The 8630-nt window shown below is 42.2% G+C and overlaps 1 pseudogene; it reads left to right on the top strand.

Moving 5' to 3' along the window:
• The first annotated feature begins 8092 nt into the window (after positions 1 to 8092).
• Positions 8093 to 8239, top strand: LOC133750135 (U1 spliceosomal RNA; annotated as a pseudogene).
• Positions 8240 to 8630: the final 391 nt, after the last annotated feature.

Below are 8630 nucleotides of genomic sequence, written 5' to 3'. Positions count from 1 at the left end.
TACCAAGGGAATAGGACACAGACACCTGGTTGACCTCGGTGGAGCAGAGGATTCTACCTGTGTTGGATCACAAAATCCAAGAGAGGGGAGTATGATCTGTGGCCTGCGTGGTTATGATTGAACAGAATTAAGGCAAAGGAGTATCCACTGGGTTTGATAACATGGATGTAATGGATAATTAATTTTTCAGTTTCTTACTAATAAAAAAGAATAGATTTCATGTAATATGTGGGTAAAATTCTAAGAACCTAATGATACTTTGCTCCCTCCCTCCTCCTTCCTTTTTTTGTTTTTCCCTTTAATTTTTGCAATAGCATGCTTTCAATTTATTTTATAATCACAGACCTAACATTTCACTGAATAGTGTTAAATAACAGCAAAGTCTTCAACTGAGTCAAAGGAACATGACCATATTAGAATAAGTGGAAGGAGAGAATGGGAAGTTAGAGATATTCCCTAGGGTTAGTTGTAAACTGACATTGGGGTAGGACTCAGCAGGCTGCCTCATTGACGTTCCACTTGGGATGTCTAATAGTCTCTTTGACCTATGGCCAAAGCAAACTCTTTTTTAAAAAAGATTTATTTATTTGAAAGACAGAGTTACAGAGAGAGAGGGAGAGAGGGAAGAAGGGAAGGAGAGAGAGAGAGAGAGATCTTCCATCCGTTGGCTCACTCCCCAAATGGTCACAAATGGCTAGAGCTGGGCCAGACCAAAGCCAGGAGCCAGGAGCTTCTTCCAGGTCTCGAACCACCACCCATAGGGGATGCCAGCATCACAGGTGGCATCTTTACCTGATACATTACAGTGCCAGCCCCCAAAGTAGAACTCTTGATCCCCTCCCTCCAACTTGTCACGTCCTCTGTGTTTTTACACAATAAATACCATTACTACCATCGACTTGCTCAAGTCCCAAGCCTAGACATCTTTAATCCATCCTTTTTTTTCCTCACATTCCCTTACACAAATATACCAGTTCCTAGACTCTATTATTTGTCTTACTAATCTATTGCTGCATAACAAATTAGGCCCAAACCTAGCCATTAAAAATGGATGTTTATTATTTCTTAGATTCCATCTGTCAGGAACCCAGTCGTGGCGTAGCTGGGTATGTCTCAGTGGTGTTATGGGTTGGATGTGGTTTGTCTCTTAAGTGGTTCATGTGTTGGAACCTTGATCCCTAGTTTGGTGATGTTAATAGATGGGTTCTAGGCCGGCGCCGTGGCTCAACAGGCTAATCCTCCGCCTTGCAGCACTGGCACACTGGGTTCTAGTCCTGGTCGGGGCACCTATCCTGTCCAGGTTGCCCCTCTTCCAGGCCAGCTCTCTGCTGTGGCCAGGGAGTGCAGTGGAGGATAGCCCAAGTGCTTGGGCCCTGCACCCCATGGGAGACCAGGAGAAGCACCTGGCTCCTGCCTTCAGATCAGCGCGGCGCGCCTACCGCGGTGGCCATTGGAGGGTGAACCAATGGCAAAGGAAGACCTTTCTCTCTCTCTCTCTGTCCACTCTGCCTGTCAAAAAAAAAAAAATAGATGGGTTCTAGTAGGAAGCCCTCGCATTACTAGTGCATTTTCTGGAAGGGATTAAGATTGTTCACATGGGATCCTGAGTTAGTTCTTGGGAGAGCAAGCTGCTCTAAGAGCAAATCTGACATATTAATGGCTCTCTGGCTTGCTGTCTTGTGATGTGATCTCTCCCTCTCTCATGTGCTTCTACTATCTAGTATGAAGTTCTCACCAGAGCTGAGCTGATGCGGACGCCATGCTCTTGAACCTCCAGACTGTAAGCTAAACATGCCTCTTTTCTTTGTAACGTTGCATAGCTCCAGATATTTCATTATAGGAACAGAAGACTAACACAAGTTGGTAGCTGAGTCATCAGCCAGAGTTGCAATCTCATCTGAGGGCTCCACTAAGGTGGACAGAAAGTGAGACCAGCCTCCAAGATCATCACATGTTCCTGGCAGGCTCCTTGCCACATGGGCCTCTCCAGGAGCTGCAGCAGAACGTGGCTGCCTCCCCCCAGATGAGCAATCTGACAGAGTGAGACAGCATGCCCCCCACATGAAAGCCAGAATCCTAGAACAACCAAACTCCAGAGTGACATGCCCTAACTTCAACCATTATTCTACTTCCTAGATGCAAACTAACTCCACCCCCCATGCAAGGGGAGACGAATTAAGCTCCGATTCTTGCTGCGAAGCATATCCAAGAGTGTGGACATATCTTTTAAATCCACCGACTTCCAAACACACCTGGAACCAGCCCACTGCTCTCCATTTCTACTGCCATCCCTGTGCTTGTCCTCTCCTCCCCCCTCCAAATCCACGCTTCTCACTGCCGTCCAAGATTACTTGGGCTTAAATATATTTACTTAAAACATCAATAAGAGCATATAAGTTTTCTGCTTAAAATCCTTCTTCTGAAGGAATCTCATTTTACCTTCTTATCATGGCCTAAAAGGCCCCACAGGATCTGACCTGTACTTGCCACGACCTAATTTCTTATCAGATGCTCAGCATAATGTAGCAGCACCAGCTTTCCTGCCATTCGGTACACTGCCAAGCTTGTGCCAGTTTCTGGCACATAGTAGGTGCTCACATATTTTTAGAAGGATTGCATGAATGAACAGATGGCAAGAAGGCAAGAGGAGCAGGGAGTGATGAGTGGGTGGGGGAGTAGATAAGAAGTGCCACACTGGGGCCGGCGCCATGGCTCACTTGGTTAATCTTCTGCCTGCGGTGCCAGCATCCTAAATGGGCACCGGATGCTGTCTCGGTTGCTCCTCTTCCAGTCCAGCTCTCTGCTGTGGCCCTGGAGGGCAGTAGAGGATGGCCCAAGTGTTTGGGCCCTGCATCCGCATGGGAGACCAGGAGGAAGCACCTGGCTCCTGGCTTCAGATCAGTGCAGCGCACCGGCCATAGCAGCCATTTGGGGAGTGAACCAACAGAAGGAAGACCTTTCTCTCTGTCTCTCTCTCTCTCTCTCTCACTGTCTATAACTCTACCTGTCAAAAAAAAAAAAAATGTGCCGCACTTTTCTCTCCTGACCCAGCTGTCTTCTGGGCACTGAGAACCCAAGTGTTCTTTGTTGCACAAAAATTCATGGTCTTTTTAAGAGCATTGGCCATTCGTCCTCCCCACATCCCATCCCCTCTTTTCTCAGTCTTATCCTCCCTCCCTTTCCCAGCCTACTCGCCTCTTTCACAGTCAAAACAAAATGTTCCCTAGCCAACCACAGGATACGACTATGCAAAGATGTGAAGATACAGACCACATCTTTTACTGACTGCTGTTGTGACCCAAACACTTAGTCTAACTAAATGTCCTCTCACTTCCACAACCTCCTCCTGAGGTTTCAATAGGGCATGGCTTCAAACTCATGCAAATGGCTAAATATCAAAATCACAAGTTGATGGTCAAAAGAGGGTGGAAACTTAATACAATTATGGGGTATAAGAGGAAGTCTCATCTGCTGATTCACTCCTCAAATGCTCATAACAGCCGGGGCTGGGCCAGGCTGAAGCTAGGAACCTGGAACTCAATCCAGGTCTTCTATTGTGGTTGGCAGGGACCCAACTAGTTGATCCATCACTTGTTGCCTCCCAGAGAAGAAACTGGAACTAGCAGCAGAGCTGGAACTTGAACCTAGGCTCTCTGGTGTGAGCTTTATGTCTCAAATTATGTCTTAAACACATACATGCCCCAAGTCATCCATAAAATGCTTGATATTTGAATCTCCTTTCTAACTTACTTATTCAGCTCTGGAGACTTCAGAGCAATGACTTTTAGCTTTTTTCAGAGACCCAGCCAACATGGAGACTGATTAACAGAATGCACCTTGTCACTGGATTTGTACATACACATAGCACTTACATTTCATTTCAGGGGTTTCCCATGCCAAATACGGAAGCCCATCATGACCAAATCAGGCATTAGGAATCCTCATCTAAAAGAAAAGTCAAAACTCTTGAGTAACTCATGAAACCCAGCTGGCTATCAATTACTTCCATGTGGTCAACCCTCTGAAACTTTTGCCCTAGGCTTTTGATTTCACCTGCTTTTTACCTCAAACACTGTTTCCCTAAAACCTCTATATTCTCCATTGTTTACTTGACCAAATCCTACTTGCACCTTGAGACAACAGTTTGAAATTTACCTCTGTTAGTCTTTCCTGACTCAGAAAAAAGCCTTTGAAATCCTTCTTACGTGTCCCATTGTACCCTACTGCTTCTTCACTCCTTACTGCGCTGCCCTGTTAATATATTATTCTGTTTCTGTTTTGTTCACTAGACTATATAAACCTATACAACAATGCCATATTTATTGTGATAGTTCTGATGCTTGGACAGCACCTAACCAAGGGTGGATACTCAATAGCATTTTTTTTAAGATTTATTTATTTATCTGAAAGGCTGAGTTACAGAGAGGGAGGGAGAGAGAAAGAGAAGGAGAGAGAGAAAGAGACTCTGTCTGCTGGTTCACTCTCCAAATGGTTGCAATGGCCAGAGCCAAATAAAGCTGAAGCCAGGAGGAGGAACTTCTTCCAGGTTCTTGTAGCCATCTGGGGGAGTGACCAGTGGATGGAAGATCGATCTCTCTCTCTCTCTCTCTCTCTCGCTGTCTTTAACTCTGCCTTTCAAATAAATCCCGGGTCTCAGCCAGACCAGAGCCAGGTGCCAGGAACTTAATCTGGGTCTCCCACATGGGTGCATGGGCCCAAGGACTTGGATCATATTCCACTGCTATCCCAGGGGCATTTGCAGAGAGCTGGATTGGAAATAGAGCAGCCAGGACTCAAAAGGGTGTCGATATGGGATATGGGCTCTGCAGGCAGCAACTTTACTCACTAAGCCACAGTGCTGGTCCCAAAAATAAATCTCAAAAAAAAAAAGTCATCAACATTAAGTGCATAATGATCTTATTATTAATATCATATTTTATCTACAACCAGGAAAGGAAATTTAGCAATTACTCTACAACGTAAGTTTAAGAAACGACACATTACACAATAATTTCCTGTTTCAGAGATATTAAAATGTGCAAATAACAATATGAGTTCATGGAACATTACAAATTTTAATTTGCAGAATGTTGTGGATGTGTTTTAAACTTAGAACTTCCTTTTAACACCAGAAATTTATAGCCCAACATTAATAAACAAACTCCTATTAAAAAGCTCAAACATCACCTTGATTTTATAATCCCTTCCTTCTTTCCTTTCCTTCCTAGTCCTCATGTGTTAAATATTTATTTGCACATGTCCAAATACCACTTTGTAAACATATTTGGAAAAACCGCATCCACTTCTTCTTTTATTTGCACACAAAAAGCCCAATTCCCTGGGTATTTATTAAAACCTCTTGGTGGGTTGGTAGACTTCCTAGACTGTCAAAGCTGAATAGATACATTTGAATGCTGTGCAAGCGCAGAGTTTGATTCGGTGGCAACTTTTGGTGCTGTTCCTCTACAGAAGACACTGAACCTGGCTGGCAGTGCTTACAAAGCTCTCAAGTGTCTGAAAGGGTGAAATTCCAAAGTCTTAAGAGTGCTGGTAACACCTTCTACTTGAGGCAGCCAGTAAAAACAGAGAAACAGAAAACCAAGACTTCAAACACCAAATCTGTGGTCAGTTCCAGAAATCTCATAGTAAGAGAAATAACATCTCTGAAATGGAAATAATTTCAGTAGGTTTACTGCATGAAACTGTATAGATAGATGATAGAGAGTTAGATGATAGGTATCTGTGAAATCACTACACAGTTATAAGGCAACTGCAGTACAAACTACAAAGTTCTATCCAAGTCCATAAGTTTGTTTACAAAGTACTTACACCATCTCACAATATCCTGATAAAGGAAATAAGATCCCTATCAACCTCAATTTATACAAAATCTCCCAGTCAGGAAGCATAGGAATGCCAAGTTTGTATGTCTAGATTTGGGAACCCTAGATTTATGTGCACCTATAAACAGAAACTCAGGCTACAGACAGCAAAAGCTAACAGAATTATACCATTTCACTTCAGTTATCCAATTGTACATGGCATAAAGTTAAGAACACATTAGAATAATCAAAACAATAAGAAAAAAATTGGTCAATGAAATACAAAGGGATTTAAAGAGAGAATGTCCATTGTATGGAATGTTATTCAGCCATAAAAAAAAAAAAAAACCCAAGTCCTAATACCTTGTAAAATATAGATGCATCTTAGAATCATTATGCTAAGTGAAAGAAGCCAGACATAAACAGTCATATCTTGTAGGATTCTGTGTATATGAAATACCTGGAATAGGCAAATCCAGAGACAGGAAGTACTTTAGTAGTTACCAAGGGCTGGAGGGACAGGAAAACGAAAAGTGACTTTTTATTTTTTTAAATTATTTTATTTATTTATTTGAGAGGTAGAGTTAAAGAGAGAGAGAGAGGGAGAGACATAGAGAGAGGTCTTCCATCTGCTGCTTCACTCCCCAAATGGTTGCAATGGCTGGAGATGGGCCCAGCAGGTTCTGGGGCCCAAGCACTTGGACCATCTTCCACGGATTTCCCAGGCCATAGCAGAGAGCTGGATCAGAAGAGGAGCAGCAGGGGACTGAACCAGTGCCTATATGGCATGCTGGTGCCGCAGGCACAGGCTTAGCCCACTACACCACATTGTCGGCCCCAAAAAGTGACCTCTTTTTTTTTATATAGAAAACTTTTATTTAATAAATATAAATTTCAGAAGTATAACTTTTGGATTATAGCAGTTCTCCCCCCCCCCCATAACCACCCTCCCACCCACAAATCATCCCATCTCCTACTCGCTCTCCCATCCCATTCTTCATTAAGATTCAGTTTCAATTACCTTTATATACAGAAGATCAACTCTATACTAAGTAAAGATTTCAACAGTTTGCACCCACACAGACACACAAAGTATAAAGTACTGCTTGAAGACTAGTTTTACCATTAGAAAAGTGACTTCTTAATGAGCATGATTTCTTTTGAAAATATTCTGGAACAAACTAAAGGTGATGGTTGTATAACATTGGGAAGATACAAAATGCCATCGAGTTGTACACTGTAAAATGGTTAAATGTGCGAATGTCATCACAATAAAAATATTAAAGAAGATAAAAATATGAAGACTAATAAAATATACAAGCCACTAGTAAGGCTGGTGGGGGACAGGGAGAGAACAAATTTTAAATTTGAGGAATGAGCACAATGTTAATTCAGATCCTGTAGATGTTAAAAACAATTTAAAATATTTTGCACAGCAGTTAAGATGCCACCTGGAATGCCTGCACCCTGCATCGGTTTCTGGGTTTGAGTCCTGGCTCCTCTTCGATTCCAGCTTCCAGTACGTGTGCCCACTGCACAGTAGCAGGTGACTTGGGTCCCTGCCACCCACACGGAGGCTCTTAACTTTGGCCTAGCCACATTTCAGCTGTTTCGGGCATTTGGAGAATGAGTCAGTAAGTGGAAGCTCTCTCTTGTCAGTTTCTCTATCTCTTGAAGTAAATAAATAATTTTAAAAAATTAAGTGGAAATACAAAAAGTAAATAACAAAAATTTCTGAGGAACAGCAAAATTAAGATTTATTGTACTTCTTTTATAAGCAAAACAGTGTGGCACTGGTGCAATGGTTGACAGATAATCCAAAGGAACAGAACACAGCATCCAAATATACCCACATATTTGTAGTTATTACAAAGTGCTACTTCAATGAAGTGGAGAAAAGATTATTTTTTTCAATAAATGATGCTGTATCAATTAGAAATACATATGGCCACAAATGAATCTTGATCTCTACTCACAGAATACCCCAAAGTATACCCCACATGTATGATAGATCTAAATGTATAAAGTAAACTAAATAAAATAATGAATCTTCTATAATATAACAAAGAATCATATTTCCTAACTTTGCTACACATAATGATTTCTTAAACAAGAAATGCAAAGAAACATAATGGACAAACACAAGATTGATAAATAGGACTTCATCATTAAGACTGAAAATTTTCTGTTCATCAAAATACATAACTAAGAGAATAAAGACTCACCAAAAGTGAAAATGTGTTTTCAATACATCTGTCCACAACACATTTATGCCTACAAATCAATAAGAATAGTGATGCCAGGGCGAGGCTTATCCATTGCACTCCGGATGTGCTGACCCCTGCGATTTCCCCAAATGTGGGAAACTCGACTGCATAATTTGTGGTAGTGGGGGACTGCGTTCGCGCTCTCCCCTTAAAAATTAAAAAAAATAAAAAAAGATAAAAAAAATATAAAAAGATTTATTTATTTATTTGAAAGGCAGAGAGAAAGAGAGAGAATCTTCCATCCACTGGTTCACCCCCCAAATGACCATTACGGCCAGGGCTGAGCTTGGCCAAAGCCAGGAGCCAAGAGCTTCATTCGAGTCTCTCACATGGGTGCAAGGGCCCAAGAACGTGGGCCAACTTCTGCTGCTTTCCCAGGCACATCAGCAGGGCGCTGAATTGGAAGTAAAGCAGCTGGGACTCAAACCGGTGGCCATATGGGATGCTGGCATGGCAGGTGGAGGCTTAACCCTTCTTTGTCACAGCACTGGCCCCTAATCCAATTTTTTAAGTGGACAAAACAGCAAATGCTACCACACAA

The sequence above is a fragment of the Lepus europaeus genome, chromosome 20 (genome assembly GCF_033115175.1).
Source record: "Lepus europaeus isolate LE1 chromosome 20, mLepTim1.pri, whole genome shotgun sequence".
In the NCBI taxonomy this organism is placed as follows: Eukaryota; Metazoa; Chordata; class Mammalia; order Lagomorpha; family Leporidae; genus Lepus; species Lepus europaeus.
The sequence above is the reverse complement of the archived record's forward strand: the minus strand, read 5'-3'. Positions and strand labels throughout refer to the sequence as shown.